We start from the raw sequence: 16,387 nt of genomic DNA, 5'->3' as shown, positions 1-16,387 counted from the left end.
AATCAACCTGGGGTGATTCTCCAGGATGCATACTGTGGGTGCATGCATCAGAGCTGGAGAGGAACACAAAGTGGGTGATAAACATCCAAGGAGCTTCTCCTGCCCACTAAATGATCTTGAACTGTGACTGCTCCCTCCATTAGGCTGCTGTCTCTGAACCTATCCTTTATTCACTAAGTCATATTGTTGGGGTCCTTTCCATTAGATCTACTGTCCACTCTTCTCCTTACTCAACACTGCCCTTTAAAATTTAGCCTACATCAGTTAGCATTCTTCAAAACATTTATCCCAAATTTCCTCTAGTGTTGGTAGGGTGCAAGTTGGTACAACCTTTCAGGAAAAGTGTTTGGTTTGGTAGTATCTAATACAGCTGAAGATATGCACACCCCACAACACAATCCCCCTCCTAGAGACCTAAGTGCAATGTGCTCATGTGTTCACCAAGAGATATGGACACCATTTACAGCAGCTTTATTCATAATATCACCAAACTGGAAACTATCCAAATAGCATCAATAGCAAAATGATAGATAAATTGGGATAGTATATTTACTCAATGGGATGCTATATAACAATGAGAATAAGCAAATTACAGTATAGATGAATCTTAAAAACACGGTGAACAAAATCAGCTACACAAAAGAACACACACTGTATGATTTCATTAAAATTTAGCACAAAACTGATAAAATTAGTCTCTGCTGATAGAGGTTAGGACAGTAACTACCCTTGGAGGGAACAGAAATGAAAAGGAGGGATAAGGGAGGCTTTTGGGGTCCTGGTAATATTCTGTTTCTTGCTCTGGGTGCTGCTTACATGAGGGTGCTCAGTCTACGGACTGTGCAATGATGACATATTTACTTCTTTACATGCATATTATTTACCTAATAGGGAAAATATTTATCTCTGCCCAACCTTCATTTAAATATGCCTGCTTAAGTCTTATATATGCCACACAAATGTACATTTGATTTGAAGGCCCTTATCCATTCCCTCAAAAAAATCAAAGTCGTTATTGTTATCTACCAGCTGGGGCAGGAGCTATACCTTTAACTTGTTCATGTCATGAGATGTTATGTTAGTTCCCTCCCACCAAACCACACCAAGATCAGTAAAGGAATTATGTAAATACAATAGGCAGCCCTGATGAACGGCAATTATATATCTTAGCAGCTGTGTGCTTCTGTTCATGTTAGATAATTAACCAGAAAATTGTTTGCATAATTATTTTATGAAGCATTTGGTGATTTAACCATTTAATTCTGAAGGCTTATCCAAAAGTCATTAAACCATTTAAAGTGGTAGAGATCACAGTTGGTCCTATTTCAGCAAACTTAACAAAACCCAAATGGCTTCAGAATTCCATGGATCTCTTCTGTGTAACCAATCATTGCAGCTGGCAGGTCTGTGCTGGCTTTCGCTTTTTACATTTTTATTATTTTCCCTCTAAAGGACATGTGTGTCAACTCTGTTAAAATGATATACAACCAAAATGAGTTCTTGGGCCTGCCACTACTCTTTCTGATTAGATGAAAGTACACATGAATCACTGCCTTGGTTATTAAATCCATGTGCTTCATTCCTTATTTGTGAATAGGAGACATTAAGAAAGAGAAATCCAGAGAGGTTACGAAGGCAGAGGCAAAAGCAAAGAAGGGAAAACTGACCTTGGAGATTTGTTTGAAAAGTATTTCTGGCCCACCAAAAGTATAGCCAACTTTATAATATTTTGGTAGCTTTTCTGCAGGTTGCTAATATCATCATAACAATATAGTTGATGACATAAAGCTTCAGTAGGGAATATTTTGTATTCCTTTTTCTTTTGACTTAGAGGAAAAACTCAGTTCTTTGTATCTGGCAAGATGCTGAGGTAAGTCATTGATGGAGGCATGTTGACTGGTTATAGCATTGGGCTTGGGATCTGAATACTTGTACAGTATTTAAGTCCTAACTAGGTCCTTGTCATAATGTATAACCTCTCAAAGACTCAGTTCTTGCTTCTCAAATGGGAACACTGGAAGCAATTAGAGTGGAGCTTAGCATTCAGATTAGAATCAAACTGCATATGCTCACATCTCAGCTCTGCTCTTACTAGCTCTATGATCTCGAGCTTGTTGTCACTTAACCTCTGTGCACCTCTGGCTAATTTTAACAACATCTGTCTCATCTAGTGGTTGAGGGTTCATCTTGTCCAGCTGTGCTACAATAACAAAATACCTGAGACTGAATAATTAGCAGACAACAGAGGTTTATTTCGTACAATTATGGAGGTTGAGAAGTCTAAGATCAAGGTGCAGGCATTGGGTGTCTGGTGAGGGCCTTCTCGCTGCATCCCTACATGGCAGAAGAGATTGAAGGAATGAATTGGCCCTTTCAAACCCTTTTTTTAAAATTGTACTTTAAGCTCTGGGATACATGTGCAGAATGTGCAGGCTTCTTACATAGGTATACATGTGCCATGGTAGTCAAACCCTTTTGTAAGGCACTAATTCCATCCATGAGGGCTTTGTCTTATGACTTAATCACCTCCCAGAGCCCCACTTCTTTATACTACGCCCATTGGCAATGAAGTTTCAACCTATGAATTCTGGGAGACACATTCAGACCATAACGGGATTAAATGAATTATGTGAACACATATGGGAACTCTAAGAGCTGCCTGGCACAGAATAAGCATTTTATAAATGATTTCTATTGTTATTTTTACATCTGTTGTTTGGGAAAATAAAATAACATTGTCTGTGTGAAAGTGCGACTTAAACTGTAAATTTTAGAAAAGATGATTCCCGTAATCCTGTAATTTGTCTGAGGATGACCCATTTATGATTCCCTAGGGAAAAAGTCAGAAGTTCAAAATTAAATATACTAAACACGAGTTCAAATTAGTGCATCTTAGGGAAGAAAACTCAACTGCATAGCTGCCATCAATTAATTAAATCTTCACAAGAGCCCAGTGTAGGCACAGTTCAGCTGGAAGATAGCAACTGAACAGTTAAATCCAGGAAGGGAACAAAAGATGGGCAACTATTGTTCAAGAAGCAGAGCGTCTGCCATTTTTTAAATTACCCCTTGGGAGTCACTGCTAATGGGTATGGGCTTCTTTTTAGAGTGATGAAAGTGTTCTAAAATTGATTGTGGCTGCGACTGTGCAACTCTGTGAATATACTAATTCCATCAAATTGTACACTTCAAATGAATGAATAGTATGGTATGTGAACTATATCTCAATAAAGCTATTTTTTTTTTAAATCCCACCCCTCGAACTTCAATTCATATCACAGATTTCTTTTTTAAGCAACACATGAAAAGAGAATGCATTTGGCCTCTTCTGGAGTGGTGAGGCTGCGGGTGCCCAGGCTGAGCTCAGCAGCTCCCGCTCTGGCCTTCTAAGTGATGATGGCAGGTACCGCAGAGCCTGCCAGCCTAAAGTCCCCACTGGACCATGAGCAGACAGAAAAGAATGTCAACTTCTTCCTTTTTTATTTTTTTCTCATTTGTTTGTAAATAAGAGCAGGGTTTGAAAGGATAAGGCTGACCCCACGGGTGTGTGTCCTCACATAACTGCTTATTACGTCAGGTGGCAGACAGAGGGAAAGAGCAGGGGCCAGCACCCAGGGGACTGTGGTGGTGGGCAGCCCTCCCAAATGAGGCAGGAGTTCCTCCCTAGAAGAGGTGTCTGTCTGTCGTGTTTCTGGTACAATCTCTCCCAAGCTGTTTGCATTTCCACAGGGTGTTTTGAAGAATAAAGAGACTGAGATCTTGCGTGGTAGCAGGCGGTTATTCTCATACTCACTCTAGTCTCCCATTCAGACAGGGACTCAGAGCTTTGGCTTCTGTCAGAGGTGAAAGTTAGTGACTTCCAATGTAAACAATGAGAAACCATCATAAAGAGATCCACAGACATGAAAAAAACAAAAGCTCTGCAGATAAAGCCCCCGAACAAAGCACCAGACCCCATTCTCAGAGCATAAGACTAGATTCTCTGGAGGCTGCCGGGGCCCAGTTTGTCCCAACTTCCAAATTGGAGGACTGTTTGAAACGTTTCTTTCCCAGTGAGAGTGGAAGGAATCTTTAGAGACATAGTGAACTTCTAAGACACCAAGCCTGGTCTCAGGGTATCAGGGCTCTGTCATGGGGTTGCCCCGTGTGCCACAAAGTGCACCCTTCTTATATGTGACTTTCTGGGGAGATGAGCGTTAATTAATAGTATATCTTCGTTGTGTTTAGCCAAACGTTACAAATGGGTCAAATTCTAAAATGTTTTGAAAGATAAAACTAGTGGGTACAAATTTGAGGAGAAACACAATATTTACATGGTCCCAAAGTATCTCCCCACAAGATTTTTATTAATTACAAAGAGAACAATAACATTAACAATAGGAAAAACTAGCCTGGGTGCCATGGCTCATGCCTATTTATAATCCCAGCACTTTGGGAGGCTGAGGTGGGAGGATCACTTGAGGCTAGGAGTTCGAGACCAACCTGGGCAACATAGGATGACTCCATCTCTATGAAAAATAAAACATTAGCCAGGTGTGGTGGTACATGCCTACAGTTCCCGCTACTTGGGGATGCTGAGGCAGGAGGATTGCTTGAGGCCAGGAATTCAAGACTGCAGTGAACTATGATTACACCAATGCACTGCAGCCTGGGTGACACAGAAAGATCCTGTCTCAAAAAACAAAAACAAAAAAATCTAACATGATAAATTGACATCATGTGTGATAATACACTGAGAAAGAGCCAATATATCTTCTGCGATATTCCTGCCAAATATGTGTAACCTGAAAACAGTTATGAAGAAGCATTAGGCAAACCCAAATTAAGGGACATTCTGTAAAACAGCTGGTTTATATTCTTCAAACATGTTAAGGTCCTAAAGGGCAAAATAAAAAATAAAAAAAGGAAGAGTTCAAGATTAAAAGAGACTAAAGAGATCTAAGGTAATGCCTGATCCTAGATTGGATCCTTGATCCTTTTGCCATAAAGTCTGTTGCTGGGACAGTGGTGATTTCAATAAGGTCTAAAGATTAGATAACAGTGTAGCAGTGTTAACTCCTTAATTGTAATAATTGTACTGTGTTTATGTAAGAAAAGCACCCTTTTTTTTTGGGACATATACACTGAAGTATTTAGGGGTAAAGAGATATGATATCTGCAACCTGCTCTCAGGTTAGACAATAGTAATGATGACAGTTATATATAATTAGAGAGACAGAATGGGAAAGCAAAAGTGCTAATCGATTAACATTTGAAGAATCTGAGTGAAGGATACATAGGATCCTTTGTACTATTATTGCAACTTCTTTGTAAGTTTGAAATATTTCAAAATAAAATCTTTTTAAAAACATTACATTTCCAGGAGAAAAAAGTGAAATAAATTCTACGTGGCTTCTGGAGTCTTTACAGACAAAAATGAGTTTTTGTCTGTAAAGACTCCAGAAGGGGGATGCGATTTGGATAAAGCAACCCTTCTGGAGGCTCCCCATGCTGCACTGGATCTCTGTTGGAACTTTAGAATTCCAGAGGTCTCTTCCACATGGCTGCTCTGTGGGTTGCCAAACTCATCCTTCCCTGAAGGGAGATTATCTGTTTAATGGTTAGGAGAATGTGAAACACTGCCTTGACACTCAACATTTGGAAATAATATCTAATGTGATAGAGAGTCTGGGGACCCTGTCCAAGGAAATTATTTCCCATCCTCCTGTGCAAGGCATCGAAGGACTATTGTTTGGATTATTAAGATAATGAGATGCAGATGGGAACTTAAATTACAATGCTACATATAGAATCTTGAAATGTTTTCTTACTGGATTTTAGCTACTTCTGTTCTTTTCTTGCCTAATTTTCTCTTTACCTGTTTTATGTTTATGAGTTCATTAGCTGCTGTTGTCAGGACACTGTAGGAAGAGGCTTAAAGACTTTGTCATTTGTCCTTTGCCAAATGCTTTCAGGAACTTCAACATATCATTCTGCCCCCTCCACCTCCCCCAACACTCCTGCCACTCCCTGCCCTCCTGCCCCAAGTCGTATTTCTAACTGGTGAAAAAAAAAAAAAAAAAAAAAAAAAAAGGCCGGGCGCAGTGGCTCACGCCTGTAATCCCAGCACTTCGGGAGGCTGACGGGGGTGGATCACGAGGTCAGGAGTTCGAGACCAGCCTGGCCAACATGGTGAAACCCCGTCTCTACTAAAATTACAAAAATTAGCCGGGTGTGGTGGCACGGCCTGTAGTCCCAGCTACTCAGGAGGCTGAGGCAGGAGAATTGCTTGAACCCGGGAGGTGGAGGTTGCAGTGAGCCGAGATGGCGCCACTGCACTCCAACCTGGGTGACAGAGCGAGACTCCAACAAACAAACAAACAAAAACCAAAAAACTTTTTTCCCCCTAATTCTGGGGAGATTATATAGCAGAAAGCATAGAAAACACAGAAAAGCACAGTAAACAAAATTCAAATTCAATAATTCTATCATCCACAGTTAATCTTTTTGCATTCTTGATAATGATTACATTTTAAAACATCATTCATGAGCTAATAAACTTTCGGAAAACTCTTTTAAAAAAATTTTATTCTTATTTTTAGTAGTCTTATAACTCAATATACAATTGTTTTTCTATGTATTTATATTATTATGCTTACTGTGAGTAAAATTTTAGAATCTCAGAAACATCTAAATTTTCTATCTTCAATGATAATATATTTTTTCTTAATATTTTTCAAAAGCCTGACCTTATGAATATTGCTTACACAGGATAATTTAAACATCTTCCAACTTACTAACAATGCTAATATTAACATTGATGTAAATAAAGATGTTTATGGTGACATAAAGTTAGAGAAAAAAAATTAAAACAAAAGAATCCCTAATGTTATAGATGGAATTTTATCCTCCCCTCAAATTATTCTGTTGAAGCTCTACCCCCCACTACCTCAGAACGTGTCTGTATTTGAAGACACGGTCTTTAAAGAAGTAATTAAGTTAAAATCTGACTGGTGTTCTTATAATAATAAAAGGAGATTAGAATGCATCAAGGAAGACAACCAGGGATATGCAGGCACAGAGAAAAGGCCATGTGAGGACACAGCCAGGAGGGGCAGCCATGTGTGAGCCAAGGAGGGGGTGTCAGGAGAAACCAAATCTGTGGACACCTTGATCTTGGACTTCCAGCCTTCAGAACTGTGAGGAAATACATTTCTTTTGTTTAAACCACCCATTGTGTGGTATTTTGCTATGCCAGCCTGAGCTGACTAATAGACCTAATAATATGCGCCTTCCTCATATTATCAGAGCACTTACATTTCTTATTTTAATCGCTTATTTAGTTTTTTGTCTTTTCTGTTAGCCTGCCAGCTGTGTGGAGGTAGGGGCAGTGTCTGCCTTGATAGTTAGTATTTATCAAGAGTTTTACATCCCTTACCACATTCAACCTCACCCTAAGCGTGGGGTAGGTATCTTTATCTTCATTCCACAACTGAAGGCTTGACGCATGGAGAGGTTAAATAACTTACCCAAAATACCAGTTGCAGTTGAACCTGCACATAGTGTTTGGAACGTAACAGGCAACCGGTATATGTGGGTTGAATAAATGAATAAACAAATAAGTTAAGTTATGGAAGCAAGATTCAAATACAGGTGTGTCTGACTCCAGTGCCCATGCTTCTAAACCTGCACTGTCTTCTGCTTGGATACAAGCATATTGTCAGGGCTGATACGGTGCCAGGGACACCATAAGCTCTGAAAAATGCCTGTTAAATAAATAAATGACTGAATGAGTCACAACCTGTCTGAACTGCAGTTTCTCATGAATAATACCACCTACTTTCATCTTGCAGTTGTCATAGGGTGTAAATAGGATATGAAAGGCAAATGAAAACTTCATTCTTATTATCGCCTTATTTTAAAGTTATTAATAGCACAGTCTTCAGAGTCACACTGATCTGGGTTTGAAACATAGGACCAACATTTAATGGCTGTGTGACCTAGGACACATTATGTAATCTCTCTGTGCCTCAGTTTCTTCATCTATAAAGTGGAGATGATGGCACCTACTTCACAAGGCTATTGAAAGAGTAAATGATACCTATTACACATAAAGCATTTAGCATTAATGAATGGTAACTGTTTTATTATTTTTAAACTAAAGCACAAAGTTTAAGAAAAGTCTAATCTTATTGATAAATAAACCAATGAGAATTAAACAATCCCTCTCACTACAAATTGGTGAGAGCTAAACATCCTATAGCACCGTAGAACTGATATGTCACTTGAGAGGAATTCCATAGCAAGTGTCCCCATCGGCCCTGGATACCCCTGAGAACAGAGTTTCTGGGAGGAGAGGGTACATTCCCAAGCCTTCCTGGTCTTGGGAGCAGTGGCCATAAGCTGAAACCAAGATGGCCTTGGAATACACACTAAATCCAACAAGACTTAAGGAGAAGTTTTAAAAACAAACAAAAGACCACTTCTAAGAACTTCCTTTCTACTTTTATGTCTACTTTTATTAGGCCAATGATCCCTAATTTTGTGCATTCATGGGTCACATAAAATGTCGCAAGCTCTCCTGACCATGAGCATTTGGAGAGTCTCCCATCATTAATGAAGATAGTAGCACCAGGGAACCCATGGTTCAGAAGTCAGGCTAATTAAAAATAGCACCACATTCACTGGTGGTAACAATCCAAATCTAATATTGGGTATTGTGTCCATTTCAAACAAATTAAATTTTTTGGCAGGGGAGTGTATTTTAGGTAATCCAGGCTAGAACTTTCTTTTTCAGGTATGAGAGCTCCTCCATCTAACAGGGATATGGAAATATCAACTTTCTGAACTAAAAAATAAGGTGAACTACATGACCTTGAAAGTCCCTTTTAACTAAAGGCTTAATGATAGGAGGGTCTGTGTTTGTGTTTATTTGTTCCACCTGTGCTGCTAACCTGGCTTTCTGAACTGACAGTTTTTCTGTATCCAATAAAGCAGTGATGAAAACGCCTGCACAGTGATGAAAGGAAATTTTGAATATGGCACCAATACATCAGTCCTTCTCAGCTACCTTGTCTAAACAGCATATACAGTGGTCAAGAGAATGGGCTTTAGGGCCAGACAGGCCTAGAACTGAGTTTGAATTCTACTACTTTCCAGCTGTGAGATACTGGGCAGTTTAATAAATCTCTTTAGATCTTCTTCCCTCCTCTGTATAATTAGGACAATTATAAATAATCATTGAAGATAATTCAATGAGACAATGTATATAAAGTGTTTCGCACAGTTCTTGACATACAGTAAGTGCCCAATAAATGTTTTCTATTATCCATAAATGCTGGGATCGAAGTGGGTAGATAGCATCCCATAGTGAAACAGTGTAAGTTCTGGAGTAAGACAGGAACATGTCAAATCTTGGCATGGTTTTTCTACTTACAAATTTCGTGATTTCCTGCAAGTAACAAACTACGAGCCTCAGTGTCTTCATTTGTAATTATTCAAACCCAGATCTGCTTGACTCAAAACCTTATGCTTTCAATTACTATGCTACAGGGGCAAACATGATACCTGCAGGGTTGATATTTGTACAACCCTTTGTAGTGAAGGTGACATCTAGAATAAACTCAAGTAGTTGTAGAAATAGCAGGAATTACTGCTTCTGTCATGCTCTTCTTCACCATTGTCATCATCATCATTATCATTCAGTGGTCTAGGATGCAGCTGTAAGGTAAAGTCAGGCTATCTGAGATGGTGATTGTGGTTGAGCTGATAGAGACCCAGCATAAGGCAGCCTGAGTAGCAGAGTAAGACCCAGATGGTCACTACCCCTCCAGCTCAGGTTGTCCATTCATTTAGTGGAGATAATAGCAGGGGAAAGGAGTATCATAGGTTTGCTTGTGTGTTGCCTCCTCTGATGAAGGAGAAATGTCTATGAAAACCAGGAAGGTCTCTTCCAACTTTTACATTCTCAAATTTGATATCTAATGAAACCACCATTTAGAATACTCTGATTGTGAGTCACTTAACCTCTCCGACCCTGTTTTGTTATCTCTCAAATAGTGATAATACTGTGTACCTCTGTGCTCCTGGCAGGGAACAATTACTCCTGTGTGTCCTGAATGCTTTGGACAGTGCCTGACCTTAGCCAAAGTGAGGACATAATTTCATGCTTGTTGAATACTGAAGAAATGGTGGGGGCAGAGGCAGGGGTATAGATCCCTGCAGAGGCATATACCCTCTTACTGTTAACAAACAACTCCTTTTGGATAAATCAAAACCCAGAACTGAGGCCACTCACCAGCTGTCTTGCTGTGAAAGCCCTGCAGCTCCCCACAGAAGAAGTCTCCTTAAGAGAGAAGAATGTCAAGCATGTCTCCATGCTCTTAAGTACAGAGGAAACTGGCCTGCAAAGTTTGAAAAATGATGCAAAAACTCAGCACCTCTGAATTCCTCAGAGGAAAGGCTGCTGAGCTTCCTCTCTGGTGCTTACCAGATTGGAATGTGATACCCAGGAGAGGCTTTTTGCTTGACCATGACAGCAAGGCCCAGCGCCCTTAAGTGTTTCTCCATGCTGTCCAGCAGCCAGCCACTGGAGATTTTTTTTTTTTTTTTTTTTTTTTTTGCATTAATGAAACTGTAGCCTCTGGTTTTGTGTTTCTACTTCACATTTTCCCTTCCTCCCCAGTCCACATCGTCATCATTCATTGCCTTTATTAAGGGCCAATTTGCTGGGCATTTGATTGTCTGTGCATGACAGTGGATAGACACTACTCCATCTCTAACATGATAGGAAATCACTCCCCACACATCCCAGTCACCCGTATGGTCTTACCTAGTTCCCGATGTCCCCTCCCTATCAACACACACACACACACACACACACACACACACACACCCCAGTCTTACAATTCACTATTTTCAGGTGGTTAATACATAAATGTTACTAGAGATTGAGAGCACATTAAAGCCATTTTTAGTCCAGATTCTTCTGCCAATTCTTTAGGGATGGGGGATTCAGAAGCAGGCCCTTGGAATACATTTGTTTCTGGAGGGTGGCTTGTAAGAAGGAAGGCTGAGACAAAGATCTGGAACAAGAAGCAAGCCTAAAATACACCACTATGAGAAGATGTGGGGAAGGGAGTGTCTTTAAAGTCATGCTACTTTCCTCCAGACCCAGTCTGCCTCTGCCTTTGAGATTACTTGCAATAGGATCCAGATTATCATCCCCAAAATTGAGCACAAATAGAAACGACATTGAAAATAAAGTCAATGTGGGTGACAGCATTTCTTGAGGCAAAATCTTCCATACCAGATGGGAGAATGTATGTCACCGTTAGCCAAGACCAAACAGTTCTCAGGGCTGCATGAAACCAAGGCGTGGGTGCAGCTTTGGAGGGACAGTTCTCGAGCTCTGGTCGCAGCTTCCCATCCACACTGCCCAGTGTACTTGGAGACATCCCTGAAGGAGGTGTGGGCCAACAGGGAGCCCCTGCTGGCTTGACCTCATGCTCCCAAAAACATGCAGTAGCATCAGGACTGGAAAGGTAGGGAAGAGCAAAATTGAGAAAGAGAAAATATCTTTCTTCTGGTAAGAAAATAGATTTTCTGTTGAACTGCTCTTAGAGTGTCCACAATCTCATTATTGATTTCCTGGGGCAAAGCCTTGGGTCGCAATGCTTTCGTTTCTAATGCAGCCTCACGATCCTCTTACCACACCTTCATCTGGGTGGATGGCAGTGCCATCTTAACCCTGATTTCTTAATGGCATATTTCCTGTTATTGCCCTTGTGTGAAATGACAGTTCTCTTTTTGGCTTGGTTTTCAAGGAGCCGGAAATCCTACTGTCTGACTTCTTGAACTAATGAGTTCACTATTGGGACAGCACAAATAAAGACTGGTGCTTGGGAGATCTTGGCTCGCTTTCAGAAAGTGTTGTTTCTGAGAGTGCCTTAAACAATGATCAGAGGAAGACAGCAGAGAGCTATAAGAAGAATTATGTGTAGTCATTTGGGGTGGAGAGATAGGAAAAGCTTAAATAATTTGGGGAGTCCCTAAACAACATAACTAAGCTTCAGATGCACAAAGATGCCTAAATTGGTTGATGTTTTAAAGTCAAAGGAAAACTAAATACAAACAAATATGGGAAAGTGTTTGAATGAGGAGGTAATGGTACCTGACTTGCAGGAATGACTTTCAAGATCCCAAAGTTGGGGACAGTGGGAATTGCTCTTTTTAAGGTTTTAGAAATTTTCCTCTTGCTGTTCTTATAAAGGGAAAGCAAGTCTGTCCTTGAGAAAACTTGTAAGACAGCCTTCTCTTTAAAAAAATGCTCTGAAAACAGTCAAGTGCCACAAAACTTTGAAAGAACTAAGATCAACTTGGTGTTTGACAAAGCTAATATAAGAATGGTAATCAATCCCTTGGCAATGGAAATTTTAAATTTAAAATAAGCTTCAACAAAGCCTTTGAACCTTCAAACACTTTATGCTTAAGAAATTAATGGGTCCCTGAAGAAGTCACATTTCCTTTTCTGTTTCTATAATATATACTTCAATTACATTAATCAACAATGCAGCAAAATAACTGACACCAACCAACTTCCAAGTCACATTTCCAAGCACTCCTTTTCTTTAGCAGAGACTTAGCATTTTAAGATAGCTAATTGAGGTTTATATAAGCATGAATAAATATTTGGTGAAGCTGGATTTTCCCATCCTGTTGTCACCCTTTGCTCACCCCGGAATGGTTTCCCATCCTTTTTTTCCTTCTAGTGTCATTCCTGTTGAGTGTGATAAACCATCTTGCTGACAGAGATATTAAGTTAAAACCTTCCTTCTGCAGTATCTATGAAGATGCTGAAACACACATCAGATGAGTTTCCTTTTCAGGCAAATTTAAAAATTCTCCCAAGACTGTTCTTCATTGCAAAATCAGCTAAAGGGTCCCTGCTTCCCTTTAGTTTTCTATGCTCTGGACAAAACAAACAAACAAACAAAACATGACATGCACCCTTTTACATGTGATCCTCCTTGTAAATTGGCTTTTGCTTTCATTGTATCTACCCTCAACCCTATCCTCACTAGAGTTTTGGTTTTACTTAACTTTTCTCAGAGAAAGTGTCTCCACAGGCCCTATTGACAATTTTTCCCCCCATTTGGGTTCTCTCTCTCTCTCAGAAATGGAAACCTTAAAAATAAAAGGCTTCAGGACAGGTGCGGTGGCTCATGCCTATAATCCCAGCACTTTGGGAGGCTGAGGCAGTAGATCATTTGAAGTCAGGAGTTCGAGACCAGACTAGCCTAAACAACAGGGCAAAACTCCATGTCTACTAAAAATACAAAAATTAGCTGGGTGTGGTGGTACATGCTTGTAATCCTAGCTACTTGAGAAGCTGAGGCAGGAGAATCGCTTGAACTTGGGAGGTAGAGGTTGCAGTGAGCCTAGATTGCACCACTGCACTCCAACCTGGGCGACACAGTGAGACTCCATTTAAAAAAATAAAATAAAATAAAAGGCTTCAAACTTAATTTTATTAGTGTAGTATTCTATAAAACAAACCAATGAAAAACTTCAATATTCCATTTGGGTACCTGCCTCTCTGTTTGGGAGTGGACAGCGTCTATCCTGGCGGGGAGGCCATTTCTCCTCTTTGCTAATAGTCTACAAGGGAACTGCTCCTAACACTTTGCATACTGCAGAGAGGGGCCAGTCTTGTTTTCAGGTTCTTTCAGCACCTGCTGGGCATTTCCAATTTTACAGTCTCCTCTGCAGCGCATAAATACTTTACTGAGGCCCTTGCCTTACTCTTCATCTTAGAAACAGTTCAGATAAATTTATCCTCCCAAGGTGAATTACCTCTTCCAGTAGCTTTTGAGTTTTAATAAAGAATCTCCTGAGGAAAAAATGAATAAATTAGTTTCTAATGATGGAATTACTTGCACAAAACAGTGTAAGATATTTGAATAGGTTGTGGAATAAGGTAGACCTTTCAGTCATATCACCTCAGTAGCCTAAACCCATACAAGGCTTATCCTTTCTAAAAATAATGCTAGATTTCAGAAGTTTTATTATTTTTAGTTCAGGTAGATTGCAAGAGAATTCAGTGTAATGAGAAATGAGATGCATCACTGATACTTCAATGGTTACTCATCTCCCTTTCAAATCTGCTTGCCACTGAGAGAAAAAGTAGAGCACCTAGTACAACACAAACAAATCATCTGTACGTTTGGTCGGATTCTTCACTTTCCACATGGGTGTTTTAGTCAAACAACTAAAGATAGGGAAGATCACAATTCAGTTACCAAGGCTAATAGAGCTCTCCACAGCCTTACTTTGCTGTACTCTGCTTGGCTCAAATCAAGAGACTAATTTCTTCCCTCTAGTCCCTGAGGAGAGAGAAGGGCCTTTCATGTGTTCCTTTCTTCCATGCCTTGAATATCACTTTTGTCATTGTGTACATGTGTTTTGGTTACTTTTTTCAATTTAATAAGCTTGGCAATGTATGTAAATAGGCAGAGTTGGATGAGAATATCTACCCACACAATTACACACAAAGGGAAACTGTTTGGGTCCAGATCATCACCTTTTATTGAAACTGGTATTCAATAAAAGGCCTTATGTACAGAGATAGATTTAGACAGTCCCTGCTTTTGTGCATCAAGGAAGGAAACGATGTGTATTCAGCTACCTGACTTGGCCACGAGCAAAGCTCAACACTTCCACAATCTCTGGGAAAATGAGATGTTACATGTTCTTAGCAGGAGCTGACAATTAAGCTGAGTGAACAATCGTGCAAGGCGGGGGAGTGGGAGTTCATGCTGCTTAGCCACATGCCTCAGGTGCTCGGCTGAGTGTGAGGCCGAGGGCCAAAAGCTTTCAACCACCCAAGAAGCTGGGGATCCTGAAACCTACAGCCCTATGGCACGTTATTCTGTTTATTATCTTGGAGACTCCCTGTTCTTTCCAACTATTTCCTCTGGCACGATAAGGATTTCGTGAGGTGCCAGGGGACATATAATTCATTAGAATCAAGTAATGATTTGTAATATTTAAACTCTTCCATTAAACCAGGAAGCAGGTCAGAAACTAACCTTTAAATACAGCCAAGGGAGAAAGTCAGCGCAGCAGCTTAAAATATATATATTTTGCAGGAAGCATGGAGCGTATAATTAGCTATAATTTCTGCAACTGCAGTCAGGAAGCTTTATTTTTTTGGCTGATAGGCAATGTTATCTCTTAATGGCCTGGGAAACCAAACCCTAGCGCTACATTCCTGGTTCCCACATAGACCTTGGTGGGTGGTTTTGGGGGGAAACTGGGCAAAGGAGTAAGGAAAGGAATGGGCAGGGTGGGTCCAGAAGCTGGAGAAGTTGCAGGTGAGGATCAGGGTGATCGCCTCTTTGATTCTTTCGTAAGAAGACTCTGAATTTTGAGAACTGTATTTAAACATATTCTGATTTCCAATGTGATCATTTCCCCCAAGACATTTTTAATGCTTAATATATTGGGCAAATGCTATACTTCTTGGCTCCTGCTGATAGTTGTAGAGGAAGTTGAGTGTACTACTGTTAGAGGATCACTTTTACTTTTGGCTATTTCAACGAGTGTAGATTTTTTTTTTTCCAGTGGGCAAGTCTCAGTCTGGCAGAGGCATTAAAAATTAGTAAAGGTGGAAGCGCTTTGAAATATTTGATCTCTTCTCGAGGAAGCTGAGCAGAGGGGTGGGGAGTCCCTCAGGAAGGCTTGCTGTGTGGAAGCATGTATACCAACAATGAGATTTTCTTCAATGCCTCCTGTGGCCTTGAATTCTCCCCTCTAGTCAGGCACCAAAGGGGAAAAACCCAGCACTCCTCTCTGACATTTGATCTAAATCTCCTGAAGTCATAGGGGAGGCTGGGCAAGCTCAGATGGGGCAATAGAGCAAGAACAGCAACATGGCAGTAAATAAATCTGATTTTTGTCCATTTCAGCCAAGGCTGATTTTGTTTGCTGGGAAGTGATTTCTCTTACCTTTGTTTTTCTGCAGATTGTCAAATCCTGGCTCAGTTTGCCCTGTGAACCACATCAACCAACTAATCATCCACCAAGCAGATGAACTAAAAGACATCTAGCCTGTCCTTAACAAGAGTGACAGTAATTGGCATTTTTAAAAAACCATTATCTCACCCAGTTATTTATCAGCATTCTGCAATGTATTAAATCTCTTTTCTAACTATTTATAAAAATTCCACAGTTCATTTGGGAAGGAAGATATATGATTTTAAATGATTTAATATTTGAAAATAGTGTACGCTTAGCTTAGCACCAGAAAAGCCCAAATACTATTTCTCCTTCCGCTTCCGGGGATGATCTCCCTTTGATGGGGATCACATTCAGAGGCGTATTATACTGATATTCCCCAGATAACACA

Source organism: Macaca thibetana, chromosome 3 (genome assembly GCF_024542745.1).
Source record: "Macaca thibetana thibetana isolate TM-01 chromosome 3, ASM2454274v1, whole genome shotgun sequence".
Taxonomy (NCBI): Eukaryota; Metazoa; Chordata; class Mammalia; order Primates; family Cercopithecidae; genus Macaca; species Macaca thibetana.
The sequence above is the reverse complement of the archived record's forward strand: the minus strand, read 5'-3'. Positions refer to the sequence as shown.